The 20,149-nt window shown below is 45.6% G+C and overlaps 1 protein-coding gene across 1 annotated transcript in view; it reads left to right on the top strand.

Annotated features, from left to right (window-relative positions):
* Positions 1-1,559: 1,559 nt before the first annotated feature.
* Positions 1,560-20,149, top strand: part of DENND5A (DENN domain containing 5A) — a 75,909-nt gene continuing 57,319 nt past the window's right edge. The window contains exon 1 of the mRNA XM_069091193.1: positions 1,560-6,707. The gene's annotated coding sequence lies outside the window, so the exon portion shown is untranslated. The remainder of the gene's footprint in view (positions 6,708-20,149) is intronic.

Here is a 20,149-nt window from a genome sequence, read left to right as displayed (position 1 = left end):
GGACTATTATCCTCATTATACAAGTGAAGACACTGAGGACCATAAGGGAGAAGTAATTTTCTCAAGGCCCATCCAGTAAGAAGTCTTGGAGCAAGGACTTGGCCTGAGGCCTTCTGTGTCTCAGACCAGTGGACTTTTCCATTATTCTAGGTTGTTTCATGAAGGTGGATTGCTTTGGTGTGAGCATATATATTTATTTGAAAGAAATACATGTTCTTTCCCAATCCTTCCTAATCCTGGTGCCTTCCCTTGGTTGATTATTTCCTCTTTATCCTGTATATAGCTTTTCTGTAAAGAGTTTTTTCATGTTATTTCCCCCATAAGACAGCTCCTCGGGGACAGAGACTGTCTTGTTGTTTTTTGTATCCCCACTGTTTAGCACAGTGCCTGGCACATAGTAGCCTCTTATTAAATGACTGACTGAAATAGAATTAATTTTTCTGTAACATTTAGTTTTCCAGGCACAGCACAGCATAGTGGATTTAGAGAACGGGGACAGGAGTCAGAAGTCATGAATGTACATATTAAATACCTCTTATGTGTCAGGCTCTGGGATCAGTGTTGGGGATAAAAATACTCAAATGAGATGTTCCCTGCCCTGCAGGAGCTCGGGGTATCTACAGAAGAAATACACACAGTGATGGGGAGAGGCAGCACTGACAACTAAGGGAAGAGGGAAAAGCCGTGTCCTGATGGGAGCTGGGGGTTCCCATCAGTCAGTCATCAGGATGAGTATTTAAGAACCTGCTATGTGCCAGGCCTCCCCCAGATGCTGGGAATAGAGACAAAAATGAAACTACTCCTGCTGTGGAAGTATATTTAAAACCTTTTTAGTTCAATTTAAAGTATTGAGAAATATATGTTATTCTAGTCTAAAGTGTGTAAAAGGTCAAGTACCAAAGTGAGGGGAAAATGGATTAAGGATGATGACTTAGTGCAAAACAAGAACTAGCCCTTGTTTAGTTAGGATCATTGCTTCCTGTCCTCACCAGGAGTGAGAGTCATGTCCAGACCCTCTTTCCCCATTCTGAAGGGATTAGGGTATTGATCTCAGAGAGCAGATCCTTATGATTATCCCTGGAGTACACTTGAGGGAGGTGGTCTAAGAAGGAATTGAGTAGTTTTAGGAAAAGATTAAGTGACTTTTGTTCTGTTAGATAGAATAGATCTTTTTCTTTATGTGTTAGAGAGATACCCAAAGGCATGGGAAGACACTGTCCATTTGGATGTTTCTTTCTCCAACTTCAAAATTCTTGGATTTAAAATACTAAATTAATTAAAAAATGGTTTCTGGCAATCTACCTAAAATGTAGAGTGTAGTAGTTTTTTAAAAAAAATATTTTTATTTTAGTTCCAAAGTTTCTCTCCCTCCCTTATTCCTCCCTTACCCTTTGAGAAGGCAAGAAACAGGATAGCTGTTATGCATTTGAAGTCATGCAAAACATATTTCCACATTAGCTGTGCTCCAGAAAAAAAGTATAAGAATAAAGCAGGAGAAAAAGTATGCTTTAGTCTGCACTCAGAGTCCATCAGTTTTCTCTCTGTAGGTGGATAAAATTTTTCATCATGAGATTTTTGGAATTGTGTTGGATTTATTGTCTTGATGAGAGTAACTGGGTCATAGCTGGTGATACTTACAATATTGCAGTTACTGTGTACATTGTTCTGGTTTTGCTCCGTTCACTTTGCATCAGTTTGTATAAGGCTATACAGATTTTCCTGAAACCATTCCTGTCTTCATTTATTATAGCACAAATAATATTCCGTCACATTCATATGCTATACTTTGTTCAGCCATTCACCAATTGATGGACATCCCCTCAGCTTCTAATTTTTTGCCGCCACAAAAAGAGCTACTATAAACATTTTTGTATGTGTGGGTCATTTGTCTTTTTTTTTTTTTTACATAATATTTAAGTTTTTACCCCAATCACATGTTAAACAATTTCCTTTTTCCTTGATTTCTTTGAGGTATAGACCTAGTGATAGTATTGCTGGGTCAAAATTAAACAGTTTTATAGTCCTTTGGGCATAGTTCTAAATTGTTCCATAGTACAGTATTATAATTTTTTTCCTTTGATCTTGCCCTCAAAAAGCTTATATTCTCTTGGGGAAAAACAAATAAATGTATTTAAAACAAATACAGTGTAATTTTGTGGAGGAGAGAACTACATACCAGCTCTCAGGAAAGCTTCATGTAGAAGGTGGTATTGAGCTGAGTTTTGAAGAACATGAAGGATCCTGAGAGAAGGTGAGGGTAGCGCATTCTAGGCATGGGATATATCCAAAGGCAGGGAAGTGGGATATGGTGTGTCGTGTGAGGAACAGCAATGTAGCCAGTTTGACTGGACAGTGGAAAGGAAATCTAGAACAGTGTGGGAAAGGTAGGTTGAGGCTAGGTTGTGAAGGGGTTCAAAAGCCAGCCAAGAGAGGTGGTCAGGAGAATCAGGGAGACTGAGGAATTGAGAGATTCAGGTGTTTATAGGGATATCAGCATGCCACCTAGTATAAGCATCTCCAGTATAAGTAAGGTAGAAAGCCAGGGAAACTCCTTGAGAAAGGAAGGAGAATGACCTGGGGCTCCAGGATCTGGATTGGATGACACCATGAGATTGAGTGAACCAAGAGGTAGAACATGAGGGGAGAGCCCTCTAGGCTGTGGGGCCAGCCTGTGTTGAGACAGGAAATGGAATGCTGTTGATGAGGGGCAGCACAAAGTCCAGCTTAGTTGGAATGGGGAGTGATGATGGAGAGTAACAAGTAATCATCCTGAAAAAGACCTGGCCTCTAATCCTTCCTCTGACGCATGTTATCCTGACTCTGTGATCTTGGGTAAGCTTGGCTCACCTTCCCAGTGCCCCAGGCATTTTTAAAGAAATGAGACTTCATTGGGCAACGTAGCTTTTGAGCAGAGTTTAAATTTCAGAGTATGGGGAATTAATATGGAGACTTCACCAGTGTGCTCTCTCTCTCTCTCTCCCTCTTTAAAGAAATGTAATTGATTAAAAACAAAACAGAACAGAAAACATTGCTGTCACTTCCCAATGGCTCCTCTATACTCTGCAGAACTCTCCATTAAAACAAAAAAATACAGTTAAGCAAAACATGTATGCCTCCTTCTTTACCTATAGTTCACCACCTTTCTGTTGAAAGGAGGGAGCTGTCTGGAGACTTATCCTATAGGTAGCACTTGATTTTTTACAAGTTTCATTGATGCTTTTTACCTTGCAGTCATGTTTGTAGTTAACACTTTTATTTTTTGGTATATATTTTATATACACACAACACTTTTGATATAACATTTTTGTTTAGAATCTCTTCTCAGAATAATGGTTTTAAATGCATAAAATAAAATATATAAGGAAACCAACCCTGTTGAAGTAAAGATGTAATTTTTTTTCCATCTGGATTCACAGACCCATTGAAATCTATCTATGTCTTCTAGGTTAAGAACCTCTGCTCTAGAAAAATTCCTGCATGGGGGTGGGGGGGGGAAGGAGGTTGGACCATCTGATAGCTTCTAATTCTGGGATTTTGTGCAGTCAGTCAGCCAACCAGTTGGCAGATTGTAATGGAGGGCTTGTTGACAGCTAGTCCTGTGCTGGGCACTGGGATTATAAGATAACCCTAAAATTTGGCCTTGCTTTTGGGAAGCCAGGTTAGTGTCTTCTTGGGGAGCTGAGACTTGTCCCCATGAAGCAGGATGAGTCTTATCTTCCCAGTATGGCAGAGTGTATATTCCTACAGTAGTCATGCCTGGCTTGTGTGGAGGGCTTTGCCATGCCAACAGCTTGAAGGTCACTGAGTTTTGTTTTGGATCTGGGAGGCTATGACTGTTCTTTATTTTGTGCTCACATCAAACGCAGTCCCCTCTGCTTAATGTCACTTCTCTCTTATGCCACCCACACCAAAATAAAAAACCACATTCTCTTTGCCTGGAACCTAGACATCAAAATATGATGTTACCTGCAGTGCCCAGTACATCTTGTGGCCATCTCCTCTCCTTGTGTGGCCTCCTTTTCTGTGCTGTGACTATGATGGAGAGGACTCTGGTTTAGAGTTCAAGACTTGGTTTGTCCTGGCTCTGATTCTTACTGTCTGTATAAAGGGGAGAGGGAAGGAAACATTTATTAAACACCTATTATGTGCCAAGCATTTTACAAATATTGCATTTGATTCTCAAAACAACCCTGGGAGGTTGATGCTATTATTCCCACTTTACAGCTGAGGAAACTGAGAGAGAGGTTAGGTGACTTGCCCAGGGTCACACAGAGAGTGAAGGCCTGAGGCTGAATTTGAACTCAGGTCTTCCTGACTCCAGGCTTCGTGCTTATAAGTATAGTGCCACTTATGCCTAAAGTCTCTTCTTTCAGAGCTTCAGTTTCCTCATTGATAAAATTGAGATATCACACTTGTACAGCATTGTTTTAAGATAAGGGCTTTTGCAGACTTTCCTGAGCTATAGAAATGTAAGGTGTTTTTTCCTAGGAGACGTTACCCTGGGTAAGATCCTTCCCTTCTCTGGTTCTCAGTTTCTTTCTCTGTAAAATGGGAGTAGGTTTGTTGACCTCATAAGTCTCTTTCAGCCCTGAGCTACGATTCTGTGGTCCTGGTCACAGTTCCTAGTCCCAGAATGCATGGGTTGGTCTTAGTGAGCCGGGGTCAGAAGTCAGGTTGTGATCCTTGTTACTGGGCTCTGCAGTGTTGAGCAGCATGGGCTGGTGTTCTCAGTTTACTGAGTGCTTTGAGCATAGATGTGTAATAAGTGCTTTTTGAATTGAATAAGCAGTGTATTAGAGAGGAGGTTTTTGCCCTCTAGAGTAGCTGTAGCTCAGTGGTGCTGGGGCCACCTGTATTTTGTGGATACAAGTTGGAAGTCTGGCAATGGTTATCTTGATTTAACAGTGTGAAGTTCTTACGAGTCATGCAAGGGAGCAGATTTGAGGTCAGTTGTGGGAACTGCAGCTGTTTTGGAGATGGTTGTGAGCCAGGGGAAGGAAAGGGGGAATTTTGTGCTAGTGGTTGTCATTGGCAGATTATAGTGGTTGTGATTTGTCCTGACATTCGTAAAATGGGATAAAGCACCTAAATCTGGGGCAGTCCATTCTCTCTTGGCCAGGTGGTATGGTGGCCCAAAGTGTTTGGCAGTGAGTGCTCCCCAAATAAGATTGGGACACATGGGGTTCCTGGTATAACCCCACTTCCTGAGCACTGGAAGGGTAACAGGAATATGTGGTTTTACCTTACTCTTTGGGCTAACAAGCTAAGTAATAAGTCTAGTCAGGAGGCACTGTTCAAACTTACTATGTTGGGTGGCAGAAGGGATTAGTGGTTTAAAAACTAGAACTAGATGGTCATCTCTTGAAAAGGTGACCTTTTCCAGCTCCATCACCTGCTGTGGCATCCAGCACTCGATTTTCAAGGCTTCCTCTGACCCTTGCAAAATGTATTAGACTAAGTGTGCATTGATTCTCTTATGCTGTTACAGATCTGTAATGATGGATTAATTTCAATTCTTTTAGTGGAGAAACTGACTCAGAGGTCCAGGGGATTTTGGCTCAAGATTTCTAGGGTTTGAGTGGGAGCTCCCTGAGGGCATTGCTATCAGCCTTTCATCTGCATGTTATAGTCTATCTCATTTGATTCTCAAAATGACTCTGTAAATTAGGTGCTATTGTTATCTGGTTTTTTTTTTTTTTTACCAAGGAGGAAATTGTGGCCTAAGAGGTTCAGAATCTTGCCCATGGGCTTCTGGTTGAGTGCCAGTCTTTCTGGACTTCAAGTCCAGTGCCCTCTCCTTTGTGTCACTTCCTGGTAGGTAGGGGTGAGTTCTGATATTTACCACCTCCTTTCTAAGGGTTATTCATTTATTTCCCCCTTGTCTTTCTGGGGATAAATATTTGACTTGAATCAGGGATTTGCTGCTCACTCACCGAACCATTCTCAGGCTTGTTCCTGATGAGTTTTTCCTGTGGTTCTTTCTGGGGTGACTTGTGGTTTTCTCAGGTCTATTTTCTTTGAAAATGGAAAGAAAACTCACACTGTGGTTTGCTTCTACCAGTCTAAGAGAGTCTTCTTTCTTCCTTCCGCCCCTTCCTTCCTTCATTCAGTGCAAGGGGCTGCAAGCCTGGAGGCAGGTGGAGTTTCTGACTTTCTGTGTCTGCCTGAATAAAAGGAAACTGTGCCTGTAAACATGGATCAGGGAAACGACAAGGAGCCTTTCAGAGTTTTTAAAGACAGGAAGCAAGAAGAGGAAATGATTCAGAGAGACCAGCATTAATTCCAGGATGTGCAAGACAAAAAAAAAAGAAAAAGAAAAAACAACCCAAAAAACAGCCACATGCATGCCCAGCCTAGGTGAAATGACAGACCCCTTTTTGTCAACTGCTTTGCTTTCCAGTAATATTGGGGGTGTCCATAATCCCAGAGTCTCAAGATAGGAAGGGACTTGGGGGCCATCTAAGCCAATCCTCCCCTGGAGCAGAAATCCCTGCTGGCTCCCTCCCCACCCCCCAGCCTCTTGGACCGGTAAGCACACAAGGAGCTCACTGCCAGGGGTCTTGTTGACTCTGTGCTTGGGTATCTTACTGATTGTTTCTTTCTCCTTTTGCCTTTTGTACATAGCTTGGACTGATGTCCAGGATGATCCAAAGGTTCCTCAACATGGGATACAGAAGCATCCTAGTTCAAAGAATTGTGTTTTAGAGGTAAAGTGGACTGATATTCCTCTTCATTTTTATGGCTGAGGATACTCCAGTTTGAAGAGGAAAAGTGACCAACCCAGGGCCGCCACACAAGCAAATTAGTGTCAGATTTGGGGAAATTCCCTTGGTTTTGGGATCCTTAGTCCAGTGCTTTCCCCTGTCCCATCCTGTGTTAGGAAATTAGGTCATCATTTTATGATTGTGGGAAAGAGTAATTGGACTTGGAGTCAGGAGGTTTGGGTTCAGGTCCTGATGCCATCACTTTTATTAGGGGTGTGACCTCTGATGGATCCTTTCACATCTCAGTTTCTTCATCATAATCCTTGCCCTCCTACTTCATAGGATCAAGTAAGATAACTTGTGTGACACTTTTCATGAGCATCAAGTACTACAGAAACCAGAATGTTGTTACTGCTTCAAGTCTTTTTTTTACATGAAATTTAATTTTGTTGAGCTCTTTTGTTTTTAGATTGGGTTAATTTCTGAATATACTTATTTCCCTTCCCCCCCATTGAACCATTCCCTTGTGACAAAAAATAAAGAGAAGAAAAGTAAAAGCAGATCAGTCAACCTGAGCATGTCAGTCCAATCCAATAAGCATTTATTGAGTGGCCACTTACGTGTCTTGCACGTGCTAAGTTGGGGATACAGTTCATTTGTACAGCTGTAAGCTTCTGCCCTTGAGGAGCTTACCGTTTCACTGAGAGACAACACGGGAGAGACAGGAACAGTGGGGTGGAGGGCAGGGCATGGCCAGGAAATTGATTAAACCCCAGTGAGTCCAGTCTGCTGGTGTCTGTGCTATTCCACGCTCATGGTCTCTCACCTTTCCAGGGACAGGAAGGAGGCTGGCCTTTTAATTTCATTAGGGTGAGTTTCCCCTGCACTGACACCCATGGTAGGCAGTCTGTGCCTGTAGATGGTCTTCAGAGTTGCCGTTCTGAGGAGCAGTTTGAGTTCTTGAGGCCATGCCCTTGATAACCTGTTTAAACTTGAGCCAGGTTGGTCTTTGTGGGACAGACGAGCTCCATTATCCCTGAATTCTCTCCAGCTCAGCCTTGGCTGGCAGAGCCTTTGAGAAGACGGGGGTGTCTCCCTCTGGCAGGAAGGCCGAGGTGGATGATTGCTATCCTCGCTTCTGTGTCTATCACTGTCCTGTAGCCCCATGCCCCCAACCAGGAGTGAGGAGGTGGTTTAAAGCCGGAGCTGGGACTGCTCATGTCAGATGAGTCCTCAAGCTTGTGCAGGTCTGAGTTACTACTGTTGAGTCACGGCTGACTCTGTTTCCTTGGCAGAGAGAGGGGAATGGGTTGCTGTTCCCTTTTCCAGTGGATTAAGGCAGAGGTGAAGTGACTTGCCCAGGTTATATAGTTAGTACATGCCTGAGAGCAAATTTGAATTCAGGTCTTTCTGACTCACCAGTTCTGTCCACTGGCCACCTAGCTGCCTCAAGACCCTGAGTATTCCTCCATCATGGCTGTTGGGAAGAAGAGTTTTCTAGTGTGGATGGCAGGTGTCTGGAAGCACCCTCAGATGAGGCAATACACTGCTTTGATAGGGCCTCCATGCTGTTACCCAGATGTTAGTCAGTCAGCCAACACTTATTAAACACCTGCTGTGTACCAGGCACTATCTTGGCTTTTGAGGATACAGACAAAGGATTAAACCGCCCATGCTTCTAAAGAACTATTAGAACCTAGAGGACATTTGTAGACCTTTATCCTCCTTCTCCACTTGCCTAGTTTCCCTTGCCTGTTCCACGTTTATTTTGTCTTCTTGAGTTTTTGTCACGTTTCCTGAATAGAATCATCAATACGTTTTGCTCCGTTCTGCCTGTGATCAGATTCAAGAATGGCTGGGCTTTATGTCAGGAGGCTTCTAGCCTTTGTGACAATGCAGAGCGCAGACGGGGTGTCCTAGCACCTTAGAGATGATCTCATCCAAAGCCTTCATTTTCCAGGTGGGGAAGTTGAGAGGACCAGAGAGTAATTTAATCTTGGGACTCTGGAAGGAATCCTAGAGCTAGAGTCATCCACTCCCTGTGCCTCACAACCTCCTTGAGAAGTCATCCATCCTTGACTTGAAGACCTCTGGTGAGGGGGAGCTCGCTACATCCTGAAGGAGTCCATGCTGTCGTTAGATAGCTCTGATTTTTAGGAATCACTCATTCCATAAGCATTTCTGAAGCACTTATTATATGCCAGGGGCTGTACTAGGTAATGGGTATGCAAAAACAAAAAAGGGAAACAGCTCCTGCTGGAGAGAATTCAGGGATGATGGAACCTGTCTGTCCCACAAAGACCAACCTGGCTCAAGTTCAAACAGGCTATCAAGGGCAAGTCACCCGCGGGCCTTGACATCTGTGTAAGCAGAGTACAAACTCTCTCAGTATTGAGCCAGAAAGGCTTTTGAGTATGGACCCCAGTGACAGTGTATCTGAGGACCAATCCAAGATGGGAGAGGTGACTGACCATAAAAGGTGATTTTTTTTTGCCCGCAGCATCTCTTGAAGTGAGGAGGGAGGGGGTGTGATCTTTATAGGTGGAGGGATTTTTTAAAAATGATTGAATTGAGAGCATTTGGGGACATCTGGACTCCTGGACACTCTGCTTTCTCATATTCCCAGAGACTGAGGGATGAACTGGGATGTCTCTTTTGTGGGATGGCCCTCATGTGCTGAATGGAATGTGAAATCGCATTTGTCCAGAAAGGGGAGAGGCCAGTTTGACCAAGTCTGTGTGTGAGCCAAGCTCCCTGAGGGCAAAGGCCTTGTGTACTTTTTCACATCCCTCAGTGGATGGAAGGAAAGGAGGTTTTCTCATGGTGGATGTGTGGTAGAAACATAATTCTGACTGTGTATTTTTGGTGGGATGGGAGGAGAAAACAGACACTTTAATAGTTTGTGGTTTGGTTACTGAGAATGTTTCTGTGAATGATAAGTCTGGGCAAGTGTGTTTTGATTCTGCTTTGCCCTTTTGAACTCAGTTCTGGAATAGTAGAAGGTGCCCCATACTTGGAGGCTTCTGTTTTAGCTCTGTTGGGTAGTCTGTGTGATCGATCATAGGCTGACATCTTTCCCTCTCTGGGCCTCACCTTTCTTCTTGGTAAGATCCCTTGGAGATGATCCCTGAGGGTTTGTTTCAGGTTGAAATGTTTGGACCTGGGCTTGGGTGTTAGTGAAACACTGTGGATGCCCTGCTGGGGTCCTTTGTGCCTGGTCCTCCTTGTCATCCCCTCCTAACTCTTCACCTGGGCTCTTTCAGGGGCCTCCTGGGCAGCCCCCTTGTTTTTGGCTCTCCCTTCTTTCGCTGAGCCTCACAGATCATCAGGTCATTGCTCTTGAGCATGCGTTCTACACTCCAGCCCAGCCAGTCTATTGGTTATTTTCTGGGATCCTATCTCCTGCTTGTGTGCATTTGCATGTGCTGTGCCCCATACCTGGGATGCCCTCCCTCTTTATGGCTGCCTCTTGGAATGCCTGACTCCAGGCCCACCCCCTTAGAGTATGGAACCTTGCACCGAACCTTTCTCCCCCATCATTATGTATTTATTGTGTATTTACTTAGTTGGGGACAGGTCTTTTCCCTCTGTAGAATGAAAACTCCCTGAGGGCAGAGACTGATTTCAGTCTTGTTTGTGTCTCTTCCGAATCTGCTCTGGGGCTCTGTGTCTAGCCAGTAGTCGGCACTTACTAAATGCTAATTAAATTGAATTGAGTTCAGTCCTGCTTTTCAGGCTGGCACATCCTTTGCTGCTGTGGTGAGAAAAACTGCTATGATGAACATTTTTGCTTTGTCAAGAATGCTAGAAATGGATTGTTTTTTCCTTTTTTCTAAGGAATTAAAAAAAAAACCCTAGTGGAAAGAATGCTGGATTTGGAGTCAGAGGACTTGGATTCTACTGCCCCCTGCCCTGCTGTTTACTGGCTTCAGTTCTCTGTGCCTCTGTTTCCCCCTTTGTCAAAGTTGATGGTTGGACCAGAAAACCTCAGTGTTCCTTTTTTGCTTTAAAATCTATGGTCCTGTGGAACCTCTCTACTATATTAAGTTTCCTCAGGAAGTGAGTTTGCCCTGGTTAACTGCCATGCCTTAAAAAAGAAAAATCCCAGCTGACACTGGGGTTTGAAGAAGTAGCTGGGAGGTCTATCTCCTGCTTTTAGGCAGGCCACACAGAACTCTTGCCAAGTATGGAAATAGAAGGACTTCTAGGAAGCAGTCTTTAAAAGCCTTCAGAGGTGGGATTCCACTTTGCAGTTGCTTTAGATTCTAACACTGGGCACTGGGGGAAGTTTTTCTTTAGATTTAACCCAATTAAAATGTAATTGAATGTTGCTGGCTGCCCTTCCATCTAGCCTGAGGCTTTCTACCTTGGGCATAGGCCTGTCCCAGGGCATCTTGGGGTGGTAGGAAGGACCTAACATGAAGAAGAGTGGGGAAAGGGAGGGGTTAAGATCATTCAGACTCAGGCTCCTCATTTTAAAAGTGGAGCCAGCTGAAGCCCAGAGAGTTAAAGGGACTCGTCCAAGGTCACAAAGCTAGTATCAGAGCCACTGTTTGAGTTCCAAGGTTTTTTGGTCCTCCAAACTCAGTGTTCTTTCTACCATACTCTGTCTCTATCCCAAATACAGACTAGAAAAGCTTTAATTACTACCAATCTTTCATAGGCCCAAGACTATAATTAAAAAAAAAGTAATCTATAATACATTAAAAACTTTAAGCAAAAAAAAAACAACTCAACCCTACCAACTTTTTTTTTTTTTGCTTTTTTTTTGGAGGGCAGTTGGGCTTAAGTGACTTGCCCAAAGTCACACGGCAACTAAGTATGTCAAGGGTCTGAGTTCGGATTTGAACTTGGGTTCTCCTGACTCCTGGGGCGGTGCTGTATTCACTGCGCCATCTAGCCACCCCTCAACTTTTTTTTTTTTTTAAAGAGAGATTTCAAACATTTAGAAACTTTATCCTTGGATAATGGCCATAGAAACACCTCTCTTTTGTGCCTCAGAGAATGTCCTAGCTGGAAGGGACCTCAGAGTCCTCTTAGGTCACCCTATATCTGACCAGGTCCTAGAGCATCCCCAACTAGTGGCCATCCTGCCTCCACTTATAAGGGGACAAGCTGCTTCCAAGGCCTCCTAGGACACTGGGATGGCTCCCACTTGTTGGGAAATTTTCCCTTAACATAGAGCCAGAATTTACCTCTCTGTACTTCTGTCTTGTCTTTCTCACTTCTACCCTTTGAGGTCCAGTAGAAGAAATCCAGTCCCCTATTTATGAGACGGTCCTTCAGATACCTGAAGATATTAATTTTTTTTTAAAGAATTCTTTTTATTTTGAAGTCAACACCAAATGAAATGAGCGTTTCTAGATACCTAGTCGAACAGAAAAAAGAGATTTGTATGGGAAACTGGATATTCTGTGCAGTCTGCTTTTCTTTTCAAACATATAATCAGTTTAACACGTCACTTTCCACGTTGCCCAGGATCCTTGCCCTGGTCTTCTTTCTGTTTACTTCAGGACTTTGATCACGTCCCTCTGATCTCTTCTCTAGGCTAAACATCCTCAGTACCTTGTGTGGCATAACCTTGAGATCCCTCCTGCCCTGTTTGCCCTCCTTGGGACCCTCTCCTTTTATTAATAGAAGTCTCCCCCATGTGTCCTTCCTTGTGTTAATTTTGGCCCTTGGAGGTGAGGGGGGTAGTGATATGTAAGGGGGGAAAAGGGATTTGGGAAGATAGTATAGAGTCTTGAAGTTGAGGGGTTATAATAGTTAGCATTTATGTAATATATAATTAAGATTTTGCAAGGTACCTTTATATCAGTTACCTCATTTGATCCTCACAAAAACCCAGTGAAATAGGTGCTATTATTATCTCCCATTTTACCTCTCAGGACACTGAGTCTGAGAGGTCAAGTATCTTTTTCTTTTTTTTCCTTTTTTTGGAGGGGGGAAGGCAGGGCAGTTGGGGTTAATTGACTTGCCCAAGGTCACATGGCTAGTAAGTGTGCCAAGTGTCTGAGGCTGGATTTGAACTCAGGTCCTTCTGACTCCAGGGTCAGTGCTCTCTATTAACTATGCCACCTAGCCACCCCTCAGGTATCTTTTTCAAGGTTACATAAGTGATAAGTGTCTGAGGTGGGATTTGAATTCACATCTTCTGTACTCCCAATCCAGCTGTCTGCTCACTAAGCCACAGTATATGGCGGTGTGCCTGTATAGTTCAACAAACCTGCCTGTTACTTAAGGGAAAGGTTATTGCTGTTCAGCTGAGATAGAGCTACATCCCAGGTGTTCTGACTCTCAGCCCTGGGCCCTTTCTGTTAGGCTGGGATGGCTTCCTGCAGGTTTTGCCAAATAGATTAGATGGTGGCTTCTTCAAGGCATAGAATGGTTGAGTCATAAGGGGCCATAAAATATCAGAGCTGGCAGAGACCAAAGAAATCATCTTCCCATTTTGCAGATGGGTAGACTGATTTCCAGAGAGGAGAAATGGCCTCCTGAAGCCATTCTGAGCTCATGGCCGGGCTGGTTCACATCTCTTTCCCCTGGAGTCCTTCTCTTTGCTCACGGGCAGCTGATCTTTCTTCCACAGCTGTGATTGATCAATAAGGGATGGGCTGATCTGGCTCTTAACCAATTGGCCCCAAAGAATGAATCTGTCTTTTCCACCCCCTGGGTCCTACGCAAGCAAATTTTATAGAATATATAAGTGCAGTAGAATATGGGGACGTAGGAAGGAAGGAAGCCCTACTATGGGCCCTTAGCACATGGGACCCTGGTTAGGACTGTCTCCTTAGCAAGTCATGCCTGCATGGTCATTTTCTCACTCCCTTTGTGAGGATTTTGGAGTTGTTGTTATTGATATAAATGCTGGTTGTTTTTTTATTGCTGCTGTTTGTTTTTAAAGGTATCAGACTGGACCAAGGGTTAATTGTCTAGGCTTCCTGGTGTCCTGAAGAAAGTCTGGTTTAGGCCTTTACTTGACTCTCCCTGATGCCCAAACCTTCTGGCCATCAGGCACCTCTTCTTCATTCTTTCTTCTGGAGTCAGGCTGCTGAACTGCAGCCCTTCTGGGCCTCCCCCTGGAATTCAGACTCCTGCCCTGGACCCTGGGCTCTGACGTGTCAGCTTTCACCTGATTTTGTCTGGAAGTAGGCCCCCGCTTCCCTTACCAGCGGCCCCCCGAGGTGGACTGTGCTCTGGCTGCATGTGCACAAGTCTCCAGGGGCTCCCTTCCCTGGGCATCCTTCCTCACACCCTCTCCCATTCCTTCTTGTGACTGTACCAGCTTTCCCCTTGAACATGCCTGGGCCTGACTTTGCTCTTCCCTCGATGTTACTCCTAGCCGCCCCTGTTCCTGAAGTACCCTCTCTCGGGCTTTTTACCTCTCATGTCTGTCCGCATCCTTTAAAGTTCAGCTCCATTTCTGTCTCCTACAGGAAGACTTCCTCGATCCCTCCATCCTTACCATCTTTCCCCATACTGGGGTTTTTCCTTTCACTGGACTGTAAGTTGTGTGGAGTAAGGTGCTGAGTCTAGCACAGTGCTGTGTACACTGGAGGTGCTTAATAAATGCTCGTGGCTCCTGGGGTCTTGGTTTTCCCCAGTAGGGGCCAGAGGCTTGCTGGTAGAACTCCAGCCATAGCTGGGGGCCATTTCTCCCATGTCCTTGAGCAAGAGAGGGGGCATAGGAAGGACTGTGTTGGTTCCTTCTTGTGGGGCCTCCAAGTGGCCCAGTGGATAGAGTGCTGGGTCCAGAGTCAGAAAGACCTGAGCTCAGTTGTGGCCTCAGATCCTTACTAGCTGTGTGACCCCGGGCAAGTCTCTTCACCTCTCTTTGTCTCAGCTTCTTCACCTGTAAAACGGCATAATAGCAGCCTCTGCCTCCCAGGATTGTTGTGAAGATCAGGTGAGACAGTCATTGTAAAATACTGTCGGGCATGCAGTAATCACTTACAGATGTCAGCTGTCACGTTATCCCCACTGGGTCCCCATGATATGCACGATCGCTGCTTAGGCCGTCCTTTGCTGCGGGTCCTCCCCAGTGACTGCCCACGGGGCTGTATGAAGAATGGAGGCCTCTGTGGGGCTCATACCCCATCAGGGGGCACCAGCTTCGTTTCCTTCCTGCCCTGGTCTCTGGGCTTGCAGAGTGGAGAGGACGGAGGGAAGGAGAGGAGGCTGCACTTGTCTCTTCAGACCTCGTCCATCCCAGCCGCAGCTGCTACAGGGGCGGCCGGGACTTGTCTGGGAAGAAAACCACACGGTTTTCAGTGTCTGTGAGTCCTGGGCTTGGAGAGCCTGATGCCTGCCATGGCGGGTCTCTCCTTGGGCACCGGCTGCAGCTGCTTCATAGAATGAAGAGGTTGGCCGTGATGGGCTGTAAGATCCTCCTATTAGAAATATCAAATTCCCCTCAGTAGAGTGGCAGCCTCTTGAGGGCAGAGACTGTCTCTTTTGTGTGTGTGTAGCCCTCAGTACTCCACACGGTGCCTGGCACATCTAGACACTTAATCCGCGCTGATGCCCAGGCCCTTCCCGCTCTGACAGTCTGATCTGACTTGAGGTTTCCAGGTTAACTTGTGCCTTGTTAGATTTGGGTCCTGGGCAGTCCTCCCTGCAGCGTGATCTGTGAGTCCTGTCTTTGGACGTGTCAACAGCCTGAGATCTTGGGAAACTGGTGACTGGTTAAGTCTTAATAAATGTAAAGGGCCTCTGGGGAGGACAATGAGCCCTTGTGGCCTGAGGGCAGAGGGAGGTCTGGAGCCCCAGCCATCCTTGCAGGGCTCTTGTTGTTATCTGAGGGGACCCTTTGTGACCAGGGGCCTGGGAGCTGCTCTCTGGGGCTGACACTCTGGAAGCAGCTGTGGCTGCCCCTGTGGTTTGTCCGTTCTTTCCCACAAGCATCTATTAAGTGCTTATTGTATGTGCTGGCAGTGGAGTGAGGCAAAGGGGGATAATCAGCCCCTGCTCTCAGGGAGCTTCTGTGATGTCGGCTGTTAGCATTCCCAGTTTGACTGCAGAGGTGTCATTCTGCACGAGCCCCTGAGCCAAGTGGGTGTCTGCTTCTCAGCCTTTGGTCTGCTCTGCACTCCACAGTGAGGGTACTTAACCTAGTTGTGTCGTGGACTCCTTTAGCCAGTGTACGCTTTTCAAATGCATCAAGTCAAATATATAGGATGGAAAAGAGCCAGTTATATTGAAATACAGGTATGGAAAGGTAACAGAATTAAGTTCATGGACTCCAGGTGAAGAATCTCTGCTCCTGAATTGAGGAGGAGTCCCAGAGAGGTTCAAAGATCATTAGACTGGTAGTCCTGAGGCTTGGCTTGGCCATTTATTACATAGGTGACCTCAGCCAATCCCTTCGCTCTCTGAACTGCTGTTTCTTGATCCGTAAAATAGGGGCAAAAATGCAAACCCCAGTTTTACTCACAGGGTATTTTTGAGGAAAAAACTTTGTAAATCCTAAAATCTAGTAACTTGAGCTGCAATGATCAGGTGAGATAATAAGTCTAAAGATGTTTGGGTAAATACAAAGCGCTGTACTAATCATAGTAAGAGCTTTATTTTCGGTAGATGGGGTTTCAAATGTTGCCCTCACAACAGCTCTGCAAGGGATCACAGAGGTTGAAGTGACTTCCTTCCTCAAGGAGGAGTCTCAGTTAGGACTTGAACCCTGATCTTTGGGAGTTGAGATCTAATTCTTTTCCTGCTAACACCATGACGGCCCCCTCATGAGCAGTGGCAGCACCCTTTCACAACGTGGAGTGTTTTAAGGTCAAGGTCCGCAAAACAAGAAGTCACTATTCCTAATTTTAATGTTTTAAACTATGACACCAATTTCATATTCTTGCAGTATTGCCTAGGTTTTCTGTGGCAGTCTAAATAAAGCTCAAGGAGTAGGAATAGTGTGAAGGGCTTGTGGAGTATTTGTAGGGATCCTAGAGATCTCCCAGCCTTTTGGGGGAGGAGACTTCATTTCCATTCAACAGGCATTGTTGAGTTTGGATGTCGAGCACTGTGCTAATCACAGGGGCTACAAAGATGGAAATGAGGGAGTCCCTTCGCTCAGAGAACTTAGATTCTGCCAGAAAACTGATTTTTCATTTCTTCAGAGCCTTGACAAATGCCCTTGTGGGGGTGGGAGTGGCACTGACCTGAGTCAGGGGAGACCAGTGGCCACCACTTCTGTCTTGGAAGTATATTTATGGGCGCCATTGCTATGGAGACCTTCACTATCCACTGGGGTCAATCAATGTGACTGTGGCTTTATAGTGGGTGGGGTGACAAGCCTGAGTTGGAGGCCAGGTCCAGATCTGGCCTGTCTTGGACTAGCTGGTGTTTTGTTATGAATGCTCTTTCTCCCCCTCTTCTGAGAGGGATTCCAGGAACAGAAGTAGAGCGTGATTCCCACGAAGAACACAGTTATGTAAATCCCACTGTAGAGGATGAGTCAGGATACCCCCACAGTTGGATTTTGAGTAGGCACCTGTGCATCTGAGGAGAGAACTTTCAATTAAGTGCTAGGGATCCAGGGGCTTTCTGGAGAGGGGTTTGCTGGGGCCACACCAGGCTCTCTTTGCTTTAGGATTCCAAATGAGGAGCAGAGAGGCAGCTAGGTGGTGCAGTGAGTAGAGCACTGGCCCTGGAGTCAGGAGGACGTGAGTTCAAATCCAGCCTCAGACACTTAACAGAAAAACTAGCAGTGTGACCTTGGGCAGGTCACTTAACCCCAATTGCCCTGCCTTGCCCCCTCCAAAAAAAAAAGAAAGCATAAATAAGGAGAGGAGATATAGACGTTCAGTTCACGGTCCATTTCTGCACTTTAATGTGTAAACCTGGATTATGGCAATTTTAGAGTTAGGAGCAGAAATACGTCTCTCTCTCACAGAATGTTAGAGCTGAAATATCAAGCAGTCCAGTGCATACCAAATAGGGTCTCCTTCTACAATATGGCAAGCATCCATTCAGCCTCCACGTGAAGACCTTTAGTGATGGGCATTCATGGAGTGGTAACTAGGGCAGGGTTACTGAATTGAGAGCATGATAATAGTTAGGAAGCTACCAGGTAACGGCCTTTGTCTGACCCCGTCTCCTTCCTCGCTTCCCTCCTTCTGAGCCTCCCCACAGTGTCCTTGTACCAATTTCTTGGAATCTTTCTTCTTTGTGCCTCTTAATCCAGGTGATAACTTGCTAAAATGGCCCAGGGAACTCCCTATCTCCTGAAATCACCCATTCTATTTTTGGGCAGCCCTAATTGTTATGAAATTTTTTTCCATTCATTGAGTTGCAATCTGCTAACCTCCTAGAACAGGGGTGAGGAGCCTGTGGCTTTGAGGTCACATGTAACCCCCTGCGTATCCACTTGGTGCCTTTTGACTGAATCTAAACTGCGTGTGCATGCGCTCACACACGCACACACACGTGCACACACACATGTGCACACACACATGCACGCGCGCGCGCACACACACACACACACTCTCTCTCTCTCTCTCTCTCTCTCTCTGTGAAGTTTGGATTCGGCCCAAGCGTCGCACTTGAGGACCCAGATGGCCACTGTGTTCATGGTCCCCACACCTGCTCTAGACCAGAGCTACTACTTCGCCAGGGATCATGTTACCTCCTGAGTCTTTTCTTCTCCAGGATAAACACATGCAGTTTCTCTCCCAGATCCTTGTATGGCCTGGTCTCCAGTCTTCTCACTGTCATAGTCATTTTCCTCTGGACACACTCCAGTTTGCCAATTGGAATAAAAACGCCTCTGTTCTGTATCGGCCTGTGACATGCACCTGTCTACTTCGTAAAGCTTTTACATCATCTCCTAAATGAAGGCGATTATGTTCCATCTTGTTGACTCTGTCTGACAGTTTATGAGAAGTTTCTGCAAGTTCTGAGGTGCGCACCCTTGTGTAGTGGTGTTGGTGTGTGGGATGTCACTGTGTGTCATGCTGACTCTGTGGGTCTCCTCCGAGGCCTTCCAGAACTTGGCTTCTTTCTCTTTGTTTCTGTTTCCAGATGGCAGCCAGGCAGCCATGTGTTATAGTCTGCCTGGATGATGGGAGACCCAGTGCACCAGAGAGGTTCTATTTCTGCCAGAACCTTTCAGGCCTGTGTGCTTAGGTGCATCCATTCATAGGCTGCTGAGAAGGGCCTTAGGACATTCAGGTGTTAAGTGTCTGAGGCTGAATTTGAACTCAGGTCCTCCTGACTCCAGGACCAGCGCTCTATTCACTGCACCACCTAGCTGCCTCTCTGATCCTCATTTAGAAGGTCAATCATAGCTGTAAGGACCATAGAACATGGAATGGACAATGTCAGGGGTGAGAGGGACCTTAGCACCTAGAATGGATGTATCAGAGTGTAGCAGCAAGCACCCTGGAGTCCCTAGGGTGGCTGCTCACACAGGTTCTTGGATCTGCTTTGTTAAAGGAAAGCAACTCAAAATGGGTTAACAAGCTTACTTTAATCAGTCAGACATATATCGTTTACCTTGTTCAGGAGAAAAGGTCAGCACCCTGAACCTCAAAGTATACAGGCATAATTATCAAGACAGAAACATCAAGTAGACAGATTTCCAAACTGTCCAACCATTACATCCATACCCAGTCAACATCTGGGTTTCCACATTCTGGGTTTTTCAAAGCCGGGGGACTCTCAACAACGGCTTCCCAGAATTCAGATCAAATCACAGAACATTTCTCAAAGTGAGTCCCAAAACAAAGCTACACATCAGGGCTTATATAGCCTTCTCCTGGCTCAGAGAATGTAACAACCTTATTGACCCACTGGCCAATCAAAAAGTATCTACTGAAAAGCAAGCCTCCCTCCCCAGGCTTCTGGTGCACTTTAGCCTAGGGGCAGGGAAGATCTTTAAAATTTACATTCGCATTACACAGAGCTGTAAGGGCCTTAGAAGATGAGATGGCGGAGTTGGGAGGAACCCTAAGAATATAGGAAAAAGATCACCAGATCCAGAAGGGACCTTGGAGTTGAGGGTTGACTGGGCTCAGAGGGACTTTTGAGATCATGTTGCCCAGGCTGTTGATTTTTCCAGAGGGAAAAATTGAGGCCAAGAGAAGGTAACTGTTTTGCCCAAGGCCATACAGAATTGGTGGCAAACATGGGACCCAGAGTTGGGGGGAGTGCAGCAATGCCAAGAGGACCCAGTGTGGAGTTGGGAGACAAGCTCAGATATGCCCTGGTTCTTCCTGCGTGCTGACCTTGGCCAAATCATTTCCCTCCTCTGTAAAATGGGAGGTGGTGGTGACATGGTCTCTAAAGTATAGTACTCTTTCTTCTACAATAGGCTGCTTTCTGTCAGTGGAGAACTGACCAGCTGGGGATGACTATGCCCACAGGAACCCATGACACAGGCTCCTTAGGCATGAAGGAAAAGGCTGTCCCCTCTGTCCCCAGAGGTAGTGTCTGTGCAGTGTGGAGGG

The sequence above is a fragment of the Petaurus breviceps genome, unplaced genomic scaffold (assembly GCF_028583685.1).
Source record: "Petaurus breviceps papuanus isolate PSGF00001 unplaced genomic scaffold, PetGlider_PUasm1.0 188, whole genome shotgun sequence".
In the NCBI taxonomy this organism is placed as follows: domain Eukaryota; kingdom Metazoa; phylum Chordata; class Mammalia; order Diprotodontia; family Petauridae; genus Petaurus; species Petaurus breviceps.
The sequence above is the reverse complement of the archived record's forward strand: the minus strand, read 5'-3'. Positions and strand labels throughout refer to the sequence as shown.